This window comes from Topomyia yanbarensis, chromosome 3 (assembly GCF_030247195.1).
Source record: "Topomyia yanbarensis strain Yona2022 chromosome 3, ASM3024719v1, whole genome shotgun sequence".
NCBI lineage: Eukaryota > Metazoa > Arthropoda > Insecta > Diptera > Culicidae > Topomyia > Topomyia yanbarensis.
The window spans coordinates 195,879,883-195,896,376 of NC_080672.1; the positions used below are offsets into that span (position 1 = coordinate 195,879,883).

At 44.3% G+C, this 16,494-nt stretch overlaps 1 protein-coding gene and 1 non-coding gene across 2 annotated transcripts in view; one reads left to right on the plus strand and one right to left on the minus strand.

Annotated features, from left to right (window-relative positions):
• LOC131692992 (probable glutamine--tRNA ligase) overlaps positions 1–16,494 on the plus strand; it is a 172,527-nt gene that overhangs the window by 100,975 nt on the left and 55,058 nt on the right. The window lies entirely within an intron of this gene.
• Positions 3,773–3,845, minus strand: Trnak-cuu (transfer RNA lysine (anticodon CUU)). The gene has a single exon. It is a non-coding gene; the product is annotated as a tRNA-Lys (tRNA).

A 16,494-nucleotide genomic window follows, 5' to 3' on the forward strand; every position in this document is an offset into this window, starting at 1 on the left:
TCAACCGAGGCCTGAAGTGTCGAGTGTCATATACCATTCGATTCAGTTCCTCGAGATCGGGAAATGTCTGTGTGTGTATGTATGATTGTGTCATTTAAACTCACAATTTTCTCAAAGATGGCTGAACCGATTTTCACAAACTTTCATCTGAAAGGTATAACGCTCCCATAAGCTGCTATCAGGGATGTTATGTACCTCAGAGCAAATAAAGAGAAGAATAACAAACGCTCTTTGCACTTTTCATGCGAACCACCGCTCTTCTATTTCACAATAAACCTCTTCACTCCGATGCGTGTTGCTCCCACACGTGTATTATACTGCATGGCTGCAACGCCACAAAGAGTAGAAATAAAGAGGCTCTTTAGTGTATCTTGGCCCCACGCGCACGTAAGTAGAGAAGGCAACCAAACAACATTTTTAAAACGTTCTTCCGATCAAACTTTATCTGAATTGTAGTTTGATTCGCCTTCTTACCTGCTTTCCATGCTTTCCAGTGAGGGGAGGCACAAAAAGTGGCTCTTCAAGGTGACTCTTTGAACGAAATTGTGCAGCTCTTGGTGCACAGATTTTACTCTTTTTCGTTTTAAAGTTTCTCTTTCTGCGGTCGTTCTGCACATCGCAGTGTTTTTGTGCTGCTTTATTTTTAATCGGTTTATTTCGCTCTTTGTGGCTCATTGTGTGAGCAAATAACAAGCCTGGCTGCTATTGTATTTTTAGTTGATCCGACTTCCGGTTCTAGAGTTACGGTTTAAAGAGTGCGATCACACAGCAATATCCCATATAAACTGGTCCAACCGTGATGTCCAAATGACGTAAAACATATTAAAATGGTTTCAACATTACTCTAGTTTGTGAGTCTGGATCACTAATGATCAATCAAATCAGCTTTGACCACATTGGCCACCTATGACGGTTCATGATGCCTCCAGGGAACTCGCCAAGTTCCTAAGCTATTGTCACACCTATTCCCTAGCGAATTCTCTACCGATTTTTACAAACTTAATTTCAAATGAATTATACAGTAATGCCATTGACTGCTGATGAATTTCATTCAATTCTGACTTTTTATTTCATAGTTAGAGGTTGGTTAGTCTGGTGCTCAACGAGTAAACGGCGCTGAATGGTGCGAGAAGGGAGTTGCGGTGCTAACTGGCACAAGGGAGCCGAAGGGCTCGGTGAATTAGACAGTCTGAAGTTTGCCGCCTAGGTTGTCTTCGTAGAGGAGGAGCACTAAGTCTTGACTCACAGCCAGCTTTCTGACTGCCATGCAGAAATTGCCAATCTGTGTGGATGGTGGAGAATTGGTGGTGTGTAGAGGAATGGTGCTGTAACCCTGCGGAAGAAACGAACTAGTAAGTAGTTGAATTAGAGTGTGTACTATGCACATAAAAACCCCTCCCCAAAGTAATGCCAAAAGGTAGTGCCGGGGAGGAATCAGGTTCTGGGCAAGAGGAGTGGTTTTTTAGCGGGTCGGGCGATGACAACCCAAACCCGTTTCCTGAGACATTGGGGGTTTTGTACATTTTCCCTCAGGTCTCAGGGTTTTCCTGAATATTTTTTGCTGCTCTATAAAAAAATACATACACATACACGCATGTACACACATACATACATATACATACATATACATACATTTACACACACATATACATACATATGCATATACACACCCATGAGGGCGGCCGAAAGCCTCTCGGCCCTTGGGCAAGACGTGCGTAGCGTGAGACGCACCAACACAGGAGAAATGCTTCTGGTGCTGAAGTGAGGCGCACAATCTAGTGCAGTGTACAAGGCCTTGACCCAAGAGGTCCTTTTTGAAGGCGCCCAGGTCAGGTCGCTAGGGGCGGAAATGACTCTCCAGTGCAAGCATCTGGACGAGTTCATGACCGCAGACGATGTCGTCGCAGCCGTCAAGGAGCAATGCGACGTGACAATCGAGCGGGCCTCTGTGCGTTTTAGAGAGGGACCCTCCGGCACCCAAGTAGCCTACCTCAGGCTACTGAAGGCGGATGCCAAAAATGTAACCGAGAAAGGTAAACTGAAGATCGGCTGGTCGGTATGCCCAATTAGCAGGCGGCTTGCCTTCAGTGGATAGGTGCTATCGGTGCCTCGAGTCCGGCCATAAATCCTACGAGTGTAAGGGCATAGACAGGAGCAAACTATGTCGTCGCTGCGGCGAGGAGGGGCATAAGGAGCGGGGTTGCACTAAGGCGCACAAGTGCCTTATCTGCACCGCTAAGAAGCAAGCCCGTAATCATGCTATGGGCGGACCTTCGTGTCCCTTCGGTGAGGCAAATAAGAAGAAGCCGTGAACGTCACACAGCTAAATCTTAACCATTGTGCAGCAGCCTAACAGCTGCCGTGGCAGTCGGTCTCAGAGTCGAGGACCGATGTCGCCCTCCTGTCAGACCCGTACAACATCCCTGCCGGCAACGGCAATTGGGTGTCGGACGGGTGGCAATCTGTACAACGGGACGGTTCCCGGTTCAAGAGGTAATACACTCCTCCGCCGAGGGTGTTGCGATTGCCAAGATCAATAGTGTGTTCTATTGCAGCTGATACGCTCCACCAAGGTGGCCCATAGAACAGTTCAACCAGATGATCGACAGGCTCTCGTCAGACCCAGTGGGCCGGAAACCGGTAGTCATAGCGGGAGACTTTAACGCTTGGGCAGTGGAGTGGGGCAGCTGCTGTACAAATAGCAAGGGCCAAGCGCTAATGGAGGCGCTTGCGAAACTCGATACTGTGCTAGCTAATAATGGCTCCGCTAGTACATTCCGTAGAAACGGGGTGGAGGCGTGGATTGACGTAACATTTGCCAGCCCGAGTCTGGTTCCAGGCATGAAATGGAGGGTAGACGAAGGCTACACCCATAGCGATCAGTTAGCAATTCGCTTCAGGATGTAACCCGTCAGGGTAACAATTTAGCATTGGGTGGAAATATACCCTTTCGTGCGTACTCTCTCCGTAGAGTGTATTGTTTACGAAAATAAATGTAACATAATGCTCACCGCAGGTGAGCATTATGTTACATAAAAAAGTTAGTTAGTTTCGGACCACGTTGCAGCTCGGTTTGTTTTCGGTAGTGACCGGTTTGTTTTTGGAAAGTCCAACCCGCCAAATAACGCGTGTGTGCGGAAGTAAATTCCCGCAAAAGTACCGGCTCGTGGTTCGAGAACTCTGGTCTGGTGTCGGGTCGCCGATTAGGGAAGCTAAGCGTTAAGGAGCCACTCGCTTCCCCGGCTAACCATAAAGGACCCAGAAGACGCCTTTCCGCTCTCGCTGTGAAGGATCAGCTCTCCTTCACAGCTAAACGTCAAGGAGAGCGAAGCAGGGTGGCCAAAGGTGCTCCCTGGGAAGTACACTGCGGTGACTTCTGGGATCTCTCGCGGGGAGCGAGTAGATCCGGCGATAATTCGCCATCGTCGCTAGGGAGGTTCCAACAAAGGAGCTAAACTCACCTCCCTAGCTAATTGTGAAGGACCGCTGCCGGAGCAGTCAACTCAAATCGGGAGAACTCGGCCGTTTGCTGTCCCGGCCGGTCGGACGAGACCACCCGCCTTTCCGCCCAGCAGTAGCAGATTAGCAGCAGCAGCAGTGGAGAGAGTTGGAGGAAATAAACACGGTAAAATTAAATTTATTTGTTTTTTTACTTTTTTTTTGTTGTGACGAAAATCCGAAATTCTGTAGAGGCACCTAGGCCGCCCTGAAAAGAAGGATACGCCGGGCAAACAAGAACCCGAGTAGTGGGCAAACCCCTACTTACATTTGGCGCCCAACGTGGGGCTCGAACCCACGACCCTGAGATTAAGAGTCTCATGCTCTACCGACTGAGCTAGCCGGGCATATGCTCGAAACGAGCAGCGCAACTGGGATGTCCACATCACGGATGTGGAGCGCATCCTAAATACTACCGTTCATTCCTCCACTGGGTTTAGTCCTCATTTCATTATACACGGGTGTGAAATGGCATCTGCCGATGACTTCAGCAGGATTCCCGGTGAGGGTGACCTAGAAACAAGACACCAACAGATAGACAAAATCCGGGAGATTGTGGTCAAAAGTTTGGCAAAGGCAAGCGAGGGCATTCGACATCAGTACAACTTGCGTCATCGAAAGTTCTCCAAACCTTTTGAAACGGGACAAATGGTGTACCGTCGAAACATGAAGTTGTCGAATGCACCCGAGTCTTACAATGCTAAACTTGGACCACAATACTTACCGGCAAAAATTGTCTCAAAAAAAGGTGTATCCTCCTACGAGCTGGAGGATTTAGCAGGTAAAAATCTCGGAGTTTGGCCAGCAAATCTCCTTAAACCAGCATAAAAAACTTTTCCGTGCTGTTTGTGGACTGACGGTATGCTTTTATATGGATTACTTACTTGGGAGTTTTCCAAAAGCAGCCGACAACATGGACATGGACGACGGCAACAACATGGACTTTGGTCCGAATAAAAAAACATTAAACATTTCTCCGTCTTCTCTATTTTTATTCTGGAAGACCGAAACTGCCGCAGGAAAGGTTTTTGAAACACACTTTCCACACCTTTTTCGGCGCGCCGCTAGCGCAGCGGCGTAATCAAATTATCGAACTTAATGTATGGTCGGGGACCCGTCCTGGCCACAGAGGGATAGAATTATTCACTTAAAAAAACATACAAATCTTACGCCGTGGTCCCCGAACGCATCAATAACACAACACTACCGTGTTCGGCAAACCGAAAAATAAAATTCTTTTGCGCCCCACTCACGCAGTGAGGTAACCAAATAACTACACTTAACGTATGCCCCGGGACCTGGCACGGCAGCGGCGGAGTGGAATTTACACACTTCAAAATAGAAAATTTTTACACCGTGGAACTCTTGAAGGTCCCGGACGCATCAAAAAACATTATTTCCTGCCGTGTTCGGCAAGATAAAAGTTGTTTCAAATCCCTTTTCTGAGGGGAACACTCGCACCTACGGGTGCATCAAATTATAAAAATCCCTTTATTTGGGACACCAAAAACGTATTCACCTGTCCCTACCTCGATAGGGACACAAAAAAAAACTCACGCGGGTGATTCCCGACCGAAACTATCACGAGAAATCGCGCGGAAACGGTATAAAAATCGCGAATAAAAACAATTTGCGACCGCCAATTTCGCGAACTGTTTTGTTTTTATTTACAATTTTGATGATTCATTCATCATATCGAATGGATCATCGATTTGACACTTTCCTCGATGTTCGCACCAATCCTCTGCATCATGCAGGTGTACCCCGATTCGGATCAGGATGGTATGGGTGTTAGGGGGAGATGTGGGTTAAAAAGCGCCACGCATCTTCGATCTCGAATCGAATAATAAAATTTTATTTCGCATAATTTTGGGTTTGTGGTTAAACCTGGGGTGATTTGTTTGATTCCAGCGGGAATCATTTTGATCTGTTTAAATTATGCGAAAGACATTCTTTGGTCCCTCTCAAACGTTTCTTTTGCCATGTACGAAGCGTTTTGAGGCAAAAAGGGACGAATATACAAACTTTTGTCCGGGATGTCTGTGAGTGGGAGAAACGATGACGTGCTAAGCAGTATTGTATGTGTGAATGTATGTGCGCAGAATCGAACAGTGAATGAATGCATGTGTGAATGATAAGATAAAATGGTTTTGCGGTTAATTCGAAGTGCTTATCGGAATGTGAATGATCGAGCAGGCCAGTGATTGAGGATGAACGAATGGGATTGTATGAATGTATTTGGATTGAATCCCCAACACAGGTGTGTAGTACTGGTATCGTAAGGACACGTAGACATTTCTGGACAGTCGATGAAAAAGAACAATATAATGCCGACAACCGTTCACCTGCAAGTTGAAACATTGAAAATTGTCAATGCCACTTGCAGAATTTTGGGAGTTTCGAGTTGTTACCGATCTTGTTTTCGGATTGGATTTAGGGTTCAACCCATGGTCGAGTAGTGACGATGACTGATAGCCTTTCGCTTCGCGTATGCTGTCAGTATTATCAGACCAAACACAGGCAAACTTTTCACCAATGAGGACATCCGGTCGATTAAGTTTTTGATGAATTTTGATAAATTCCGGAAGAAATAATTAGGTGTAGTTAGTTTTTCTTTGTTTATTTATTTATTCATTTCGTTTATAATTATTGTATCGGTGTTAGATGTTAGTTTAGAAAAAAAATTGTTGTCAATTTTTTTTCCAAGGATCAACTATGGTGTGCAGCATCCGAGAGCGGGAGATCCCTGTCAGGTACGCGGGTGGAAGTCCAATCACTTCGACAGCGAAGCTTTCACCGCGGCCCTGGGACTGGAGGCCAACACCGACAGTCTAAACGGGGATGCGCTGGTAGCTGTTCTATCACGCGAGTGCGACGCCACTATGCCGAGAAAAACCCTGCCAAGAAACGGCAGATGCCCGGTATACTGGTGGAGTGCCGAGATTGCAGCTCTACGATCAGCCTGCCTCAGAGCTAGACGTAGGATGCAAAGAGCTCGCACCGAGGATGCAAGAGGTTCGCCGCGAGGTGTTTCGAGCTGCGAAATTGGCCCTTAACAAGGCCATTAAAAGCAGCAAGAGAGCGTGTTTCGACAACCTGTGTGAGTGCCAACGCGAATCCGTGGGATGACGCCTACAGGATCGTGATGGCCAAGACCAAAGGGGGTTCTTCACCCCCAGAACGGTCTCCGGACTGGTTGGCGACGATTATCGAAGTACTCTTCCCGTCTCGAGCCACAAGCCCCTGGCCACCTGCACTACGAGACAGTGCGGGCACGGTCGAAATGGTGGCTCCAGTGACGAATGAAGAACTACTCGCAGTGGCTAAATCCCTAGCAATGAACAAAGCTCCAGGGCCGGATGGAGTTCCAAACAGCGCTCTCAAGGCAACGATCATAGCGAACCCGAACATGTTCAGGCTAGCTATGCAGAGGTGCCTTGACGAGTGCCGTTTCCCCGATAGATGGAAAGGGCAGAAATTGGTGCTGTTGCCGGCCCGGGAAGCCGCCAGGCCACCCATCGGCGTACAGACAAATCTGTCTGATCGACACGACTGGCAAACTGCTTGAGAGGATTATCCTCAACAGACTAACACCGTACGCAGAAGGTACGGCCGGCCTGTCAAGCAACCAGTTTGGCTTTCGGAAGGGTAAGTCCACAGTGGACGCTCTCAACTCAGTGATAAATACTGCCGAGATAGCGATCCAACGAAAAAGGCGAGGCATTCGATACTGTGCGTTAGTGACACTTGACGTGAAGAACGCATTCAACAGCGCAAGCTGGGATGCCATCGCGCTCTCGTTACACCGGCTTAGCCTACCGGTGGGTCTGTACCGGATCCTAGAAAATTACTTCCAGAACCGCGTACTGCTATACGAGACCGATGCCGATCAGAAAAGGGTTCCGATTACCGCCGGAGTCCCGCAGGGCTCGATCCTAGGCCCAGTGCTATGGAACCTTATGTATGACGGGGTTCTGAGACTGAAGTTCCCTCCTGGGGTCAAGATCGTCGGCTTTGCCGACGACGTAACCTTGGAGGTCTACGGGGAGTCAATACCTGAGGTAGAACTAACCGCAGAACACGCGATCAACACGGTGGAGGAATGGATGAGCGCGAGAGGCCTGGAGCTCGATCATCATAAGACGGAGGTAGTTATCGTCAACAACCGCAAGTCGGCACAACATGCAGTTATCCATGTGGGAGAAGTCGCGATCACTTCACAGCGGAGTCTGAAGTCTCTCGGATACATTATAGACGACAAACTGACCTTCGGCAGCCACGTCGACTATACATGCAAGAGAGCGTCGACTGCTGTTGCGGCTCTAACGAGGATGATGTCCAACAGCTCAAAGGTGTGTGCCAGTAGACGTAGGTTACTGGCAGGCGTTGCCGTATCTATCCTCAGGTACGGCGGCCCGTCATGGTCAAGAGCACTGAGGGTAACCAGTTACCTACAGAAACTGGAGAGCACCTACCGCGTGATGTGCCTCAGAGTGATATCTGCCTACCGCACGGTATCACACGATGCATCCTGCGTGATAGCGAGCATGATGCCAGTCGGGCTGGTGTTTTGGGAAGATGAGGAGTGTTTCGGGCTACGTGGAAATAGAGGAGCCCGCGACCGCACCAGGGTGACCTCGGTCGCCAGATGGCAGCGTGAGTGGGATAACTCCTCGAAAGGTAGGTGGACCCACCGGCTGATACCTAGCATATCGAGCTGGGTGGGAAGACCCCATGGGGAAGTTCACTTCCACCTGACACAATTCTTGTCAGGCCATGGCTGTTTCCGACAGTACCTCGGTTCGGGCACGCGGAGGTCCCAGCCAGCCCGGACTGCCCAGGTGTAGACGAAACTGCCAAACACATACTGTTCGTATGTCCTCGGTTCGACGTCAAAAGAAGAGCAATGCTTGACGTCTGTGGCTGGGACACAACCCCTGATACCCTTATTCAGCGGATGTGTCAATCCGTGGAGAAGTGGAACGTAGTCTCGGCTGCTACCACCCAGACTGCCTGTAGGCTACAGGTAATCTGGCGAACCGATCAACAGACGACGGGCACGGCTAACTAGTGATTGGTTAGTTGGAGCGAAAAAGGCCGAGCGCAAAAAAGGGAGTGAATGGTCTGTTCATGCTGAGGCATGTTTGGCGCAGCGACTGGCAACCGCGTAAGGGGTAAACCCAGCCACCCCGAAGCAAGACAGAATGCCTCATGCCAAGATGGGAGGGTCGTAGCGTAGTATGTTGGGACTTAGCTATCGATGCCTCGTGGCGTAGCAGAGGAGTGAAAGGGTGAGCATCCAAGTCAGTCTCACACGGTATGTTAAGGGTAAGCACAAAAGTCAGCCTCAAATGGTATGGTAGAGGCTAGCACAAAAGTAAGCCTAGCAAGGAATGAAAAAGGTAAGCACATAAGTCAGCCTCGCATGGTATGTCAGAAGTGGGGCCTAAGAAAAATGTCCCATATGGGATGCCAGGGGGAGTGACAGAGGTATAATAGAGTGGCACGATCGAGAGTGAACCAGGTGATAGGGTGAGCACGCAAGTCAGCCTCACATGGTATGGGTGAGGCGAGCACAAAAGTGAGCCTAGCAAGGAATGAGTAAGGTGAGCACACAAGTCAGCCTCGCAAGGAACGAAAAAGGTGAGCACAAAAGTCAACCTCATGTGGAGTGTTTGAGAGTGAATCAAGGTGCGATAGAGAAAGCACCCAAGTAAGCCTCATACAGGACGTATGAACGCGTGAGCGAGAGTGAATGAGTACATTAAGTACAGCCATCCCCCCTGAAGTAATACCGAGAGGTAGTTCCTGGGGAGAACGATGGCGGAGCCCAATGGAGTTTAGTCGGTATTAATGGCAGCGTCACCATTCGAGCCCGACACGCCCCCAGTACACCCCGTGCGGTAGCTTGGACACCTACCGATAGCACGTGTACTGGGCTAGGACGTAAATGTCTTCTCCTTTGTAAAAAAACACACCCATACACACATACATACATACACACACATATACATATTGGGGCAGCTATTTTCGTCCGCGTCCCTTATCACCTATTTTTATAAAGTAGTTCATCAGCAGTGCTATCTTTGAAAATGAACCACCTTGGTTAAGCAACTAATTTTTCCAATCTTTTTTTAAATGCAAATAATTAAGTAATCTTCTTTTCGTTATATTCTGAATTGCACATATTTTGTCGTATGTAATTTTAAATGTACTTTCATTTGATGGCATTGTAAGGGAACACGTATCCGCCGGTTGATGCCAATCGAGCTGACATTTCTTTAGACTGAGCACACTAATTTATTTGTTTGTTTAGTGTTTATTTGACCAACTAGGAAACAAATCCACTGGGTCTTCAATGCGTGTGGGAAATACACATGGTCTTGTCTGAGTGAATGACTTTTGAATTATGTATGAGGGTGGAGAATTGACAATTCGCAAGATCAATTAAAATCCAATACCAATTTGCGGCAATCATTTCAACATAAAAAACAAATGTTTCATGGTCATATATAATGGTTTACTTTTAGTCCATTTACTCATCAGTCAATTATACTGTGCTAAGAATAAGTACGTACTATTTGGAAACGGGGGGCGTTTGATTCGTGCATGATGTTAATATCGTTTGTTAATATCACAGCATTTATATTTTTTCTGTTTCGCGTCTTCATTGTGATATCGCAACGTTTACTCGAATAAGGTGGAAAATTTCAAGTTACGGGATCTCAATATGCTTGTGATTATACCAATAAGGACGATTTATAAATTCTGCCACGCTATTAGGAGGAAGAGATATGACTAATTGTGACATAAATGGGAGGGGAGCACGTGCTTTGACGCAATCGGCCGTTTTACGCACGATTGCGCCATGTAGGGTGAAGTGCCTATTTCCACCATACTAAGGAGGGCGCCTCACTGATTCATTAATTACTCGGTCTACAAACAATGGAATACGCACAAATTGGCATCAACAGCTTTGCTTCGTTGTTAAGTACCAAGATAATAACATACATTCGCTGAAAACAGTGAAATTCTCGTGTTTGAGCGAAACGAAAACACGAATCGAGTGCCCCTATTGTTGCGCTACCATTTGACTCAATGCGTTAAACAAAGATGGCAGACACTGCTCTAACCAACGGCTTCAAATGGGTAGCGTGATAATAGAAACATAGCGATAATGGGCTCATCACCCTATATAGGAAATTGCATGGAACATGAACACTTTTGCGAGTAGCGGTATTAATGTGCTACTACAAAATGAAGGAAAAACTAAAATCATTTGATTCGTATTAGACCAAGGATAAAAATAACGAAGTAATATGACAGAGAGTTAGTTAGTCTTGGGTAATCTTTGCGTGACATAATTTATGAATGTTCCACAATACCACTTTTAGATTCATTGTTTACGGTCCATTTAACATTGCCGGCTGTCCGGAGTTCGAATTGTTTTCGATGAAACAATCTCGATAAACGATTACCCAGAGTTTAAACGCCTAGAACATTTACGTATTCTACAGTCAATAAACTATTCAAACATCTTATGCACGAAAGTATATTCTCAGTCGCATCGCTTGCTTGAAGCGAATCCTGACTAACAACCCACCCACTACCCAATCCGTGGTACTTATGGGAGTGTCACTGAGTCGGGGCTTTCCGTTAAGTAAGTACCACATCAACACTTCCTTTCTCATCCCAAATTACGGTGCCCGCAATGGTGGCTCTCAGGCGAAATTCTCGCTTGAACTGGATCAATTGTTATTCAATTGCTCCTCAAGTAGTCTGGCTGGAAATGAGAGTCATCAGTCTGCAATCTACGAAGTATACCGTGGTTACGCAACACAACGCATAGTTACAGGTTGGTTATGTGGTTTTTGTTTGAGGCGAAACTGAGTCAGTTCCTAACCCCAACTGCTGTCAAAATGTATGAACTGACAGCGGTTGGAGTTAGAACCTGGCTCAGTTTCAGGTTCAAGCGAAATCGCCATTAGTAAAGTTACACTGGAATTTCCCATATAAGTCGGTGCAATCGTAATACCGCTGAGGCTAAAAACTATTGAAATGGTCACCAAATTACTTCAATTCGCACGTCTAGATCAGATCTTACCCCGGAGTCGGGATAAATTGGCGGCTTTTCCGTGTTACACATTTTCGTCTATAAAAACAAAGACAATGCAACAAACACTTTGATAAAATTCAGGGATGTTGGCAACAGCCATATGTTCTATTTTGCAAGATCTATCTACATTAAAGCGGTAAAAAATGGAAACTGAAAACACCGCAAACGTGCTCCGGTCTTCCCTATACTTTTTGGTTAAAGTGAGTCAGCGTCTACTTTCGTGGTAGTCGTGGGATACGTACTAAGTGAAATAAGAATGTAATAGACATTTCCACAATTCTATTAAACAAAACTAGCTAACGAATCACAGTTTGGATAAATGATAAAGGCGGAATTGCACCGCTAGGTGGATTAAAACAGGTTTTTTATTTAAGAGGTTTGCGGTGATCACGATTAAAGACCAATAGATCAACTAAAATTCCGAAACTCATAAAATTCCATTAGTATATGAGTATTCCTCGTACCTTAACGATTAGATGAATAAATAATATTTTTTCCCGCATTCGGGAACATTTATCCTAAAAAATCTCTGCTTTAAGCGCTAAAACTTGTATTAAAAAATTATCATGTACAATACTAAAATTTATGCATAAAAAGGACTCTGGGGCAATTGGCATAGTCATTTGGCATAATTTTGAGAATTGATTACACTAAAGGTCATTTGGCATAACAGACATTTGGTATAACGGTCATTTGGCAAATCGGAAATTTGGCATAATTTTTGGTATTGATCACACTGAAGGTCATTTGGCATAACGGACATTTGGCATATCGGATATTTGGCATAATTTTGAGAAGTGATCACACTGGAGGTCATTGTATGTATTATGTATTTTGATTGTATGTTGACAATAACGTTCATCGTTCGAGAGAAAGCCAGTTATGCAATTATAAGCAGCTGGCATGTAGCTCAAATGTTTCAACATAACAGTAACTACCTAAATATTTGCGTCGGCTGTTCGACCATCTATGGAAGTTGTCCTTTAATGTCAGCTTCTTTCTTCGAACAGCCTAGATAAGCCGTGTAGTGTCGATAGTGGTTGTTTCAACCGGCTAAGAATTACACTACGGACTACCTGATCCGGTGGTAAAAACCCACCAAACAGGGACCCCAACTCCATAGTGTTATGCGACCCGTGCTATGGGTAAAATTATTGAGGGGGTTTAAAATATTCTCAATGGCGAACGGAGCCTGGGAAGAGTTGGGCGAACTCCTCAGTATGCTGAATTACGCAGCGGAACGTTCACCCTACGCACCGAAGTTTTTTAACCGATGATCCGCTTATTTTTGCTGAATTTTTGTTAGCTGAGGGCTTGCTGAGTCTCTCGGCTGATGGTAGTTCGGTGAAGTTTCGTGATGTGTCCACCTATACGCGCACTCGAAAAAGTGCGCCCATCTATCTTGTAAATATAGCTATAATTATGTAACGCTAGATAACGCCATCGAATGGTGCATAGGTTTAGTTAAACCGATAACGAAATATATCTTTCACTTTATACTGAACTGTTAACCAAGTGAGTCGACTTTTCTCTTCTTGAGAACCCACCTTCATTAACTGGCGACAAGGGATTAATTTTGAAGCAAGTATTTTTTAAAAAAAGTTTACTGGAAAGTAGTTTCGCGGCTGAAGTGAAAAAAAAAGAATTATTCTTGTTGAAACCCGGACGGATCCTGCCGGCAACGACGCCGAAATAAAGTGTGCGCAGACGGCCTGAGAGAGACGCCATTGCGATTTTTAGCCGAAATCATTATCAGCTTCAGGACAGAGACGCCATCGTGAAATTCGCTAAACTGAAGACAGTTTGAACAGGCCAGGACAATTTCAGTGGTTTTAACGTATTCAGAGACGATCGAAATCTTCACGAATCTCAAAAGAAGTCTGGCGGGGGAGTTCTTGTGGGTATTTCGGCTCAATTTAATTCAGAAATTCTAGTCACAGTGAAGTTTAAGGAATTTGAACATGTGTGGGTTAAATCAAACATTGCCGGCGAAATGCATGTTTTTGCCTCTGTATATTTCCCACCAGAGCATACTAATATAACATCGTACGAAACTTTTTTCAAAATTGCTGAACAAATTTTATCTGAACTCCCAGCCGAGGTTAAAGTTCACATTTACGGAGACTTTAACCAACGCAACGCAGATTTTATTCCGGACTCTGAAAACGAACATATTTTAATCCCAGTCGTGGGAGAAAACGAAACATTGCAGTATATTTTCGACAAAACTGCTAGCATAGGACTAAATCAAATAAATCACGTAAAAAATCGACAGAATTGCTATCTTGATCTTTTATTTACAAACATTCAGGAAGACTTCTGTGTATCTGAATCTCTAACTCCTTTATGGAAAAATGAAGCATTTCATACTGCTATTGAATTTTCCTTATTCATCCATGAAATTCAAAAACCCAGCGATTGTGATTTTGAGGAAGTCTTTGAATACCATAAAGCCAATTATGACAATATCAGGCGGCAGCTAAGTAGTGTCGACTGGCAAAATAGCCTTAGAAATGAAGAAAATATTGTAACCGCAGTGGACGTATTTTACAAAATTATTTTCAAGATAATTCATGAAGAGGTGCCTATTAAGAAAAAAAAAGACGACACGGCAACTCGAAGCATCCCGTTTGGTATAATAGACAAATTAAAAGTTTGAAAAATAGGAAGCAAAAAGCCCATAAGCTATATAAGAAAAACCAAAATAATGAGCACTTGGAAAAATATTTCGACATTTGCGATAAACTAAATATGGCCATAGATTCTGCACTTGCGGATTATAACTCAAAAACGGAACAGCAGATCAAATCTTGTCCAAAGAATTTTTTCAACTGCGTCAAAACTAAATTAAAATCAGACAATTTCCCATCAACAATGCACTTGGATGACAACGTACGTGATAGCTCGGACGAAATCTGTAACCTATTTGCAACATTCTTCCAAGAAATATATACGACTTTTTCTGAACAAGACCGTGATCGCGATTACTTCGCTTTTCTTCCCGATTTTCCTTTGGATATTAGTGTCAATCATGTCATAGTGGAAGACATTTTCAATTCTCTAAAACATTTAGATGTATCAAAAGGTTCTGGCCCTGATGGAATCCCACCATTATTTATGAAAAACCTAGCAACCGAGTTAACTGCCCCATTGTTCTGGCTGTTTAATATGTCTTTGCACAATCTGGACAGTTCCCTAAAATATGGAAAAAAAACTTTTTTAGTGCCTATATATAAATCAGGCAAAAAATCTGACGTACGTAATTATCGTGGGATAGCCATAATCTCCTGTATTCCGAAACTTTTCGAATCAATCATTAACGAAAAAATATTTCTTCAAATAAAAAACAGAATTTCCAACCTCCAGCATGGCTTCTTCAAAGGTCGTTCGACCTCAACAAACTTACTAGAATTTATTAATTATACACTGATTGCAATGGATAATGGAAACTACGTGGAGGCACTTTATACAGACTTTAGTAAAGCATTTGATCGCATTGACATTCTGGGCTACTTACATGGTTAGAATTAGAGGTGTGCGCCGATGCATTTTTAATCGGCGGCGGCGTAAGCGACATTTTTGGCCGGCGGCGGCGGCGTTGGCGGCGTCACGCCGTTGGACCCCATCGGCGGCGGCGCGCCGGCGTGTGTCGGCGTGACGAATATTAACGCCTAGGTAACTAAAAAAAAATCTTGACAGTACAGTTCCTTTCCCAAATTTTCGGTTTCTATTGACAGACATTTCAGACAGATTTCTATTAACAGACTTCACAGCACATACAAACAAACGTTACAGCTTAAAAAAATCTAAAAAATCATCTCCCACGATGTACTAGCGACATCTGTTGAACACATTGCACAAAATGTAATTTTCGCAACCATATCAAACTTTTTTTTCAACTAAAGCTCCAATAGTCCCCACCCTGCTTGTAAAATTTGAAGAACGAAATAGAAAAATTGTCGATGTCGCATACTACGACTTCGCATGCAATAATGATTGCAATGGACAAATTTGAAGAATGCAGAGTAACGACTGTATTTCAATGACCCATAATAATTATTTATTGTTCTATATTTGGGAAATTAAGCAACGGTAAAAGAGTTTTTGTTTTGTTTGAGGAAATTAATTGTTGTTGTCTTTTCATTGTTTTTTGTTTCTATTTAGTCATCCTTACCGTAAGCCCGGGGACAATTGACAGCTCTTATATATTGAATTCATAAGCAAATTTTGGGGTGATTTGGTGATGCCATGGCGGCTCGAATGGAGCAAAATTTGAAAAAGGCGCATCCCATTTTTTATTTTCCATATCTGTGGAAAATAATCAATTTAAGCATTTCTACCATTTCTACAATTTCTTTTTGCTGCTAGAATTCTGATAAAAAACACAAATTCTATTCAAAACGAATTGTTAAGCTTGGTGGTGATGTACTTTCATTGGCCAAATGTTTTTCATTTACATTTCTCGAGATAAAAAGCACCAATGATTTAACGATTTCAAACTTCACACAACAAGAAAACCAAAACATGTTTAGGGAGGAAGAGAGCCGGTTGTTAAAAACAACGACTTCCAGCTAAATATATAATAATATTTATGTAACTTTGCTCGCGTAACGAAACACGCTTTTCTCTTGAAACTTTTTTGTTTCGTTGTTCGTGTACTCATACAGAGAAGGCATACTAGCGCCACCATCAAATCGGTGGTGCATATATGAAACAAGCAGTATCTGTCAAGTTGTCCCTGGATTGTTTACTGTCGCTCTTTTAGAATCCCACAGATATCAGGAACCCTTACTGCGCAGAAATGTCACTTTTAATGATCGTGTAAGGACACCTTTCAAGGTAGACACATTACTTCATTTTTCAGGCTGGTGTTTACTTTT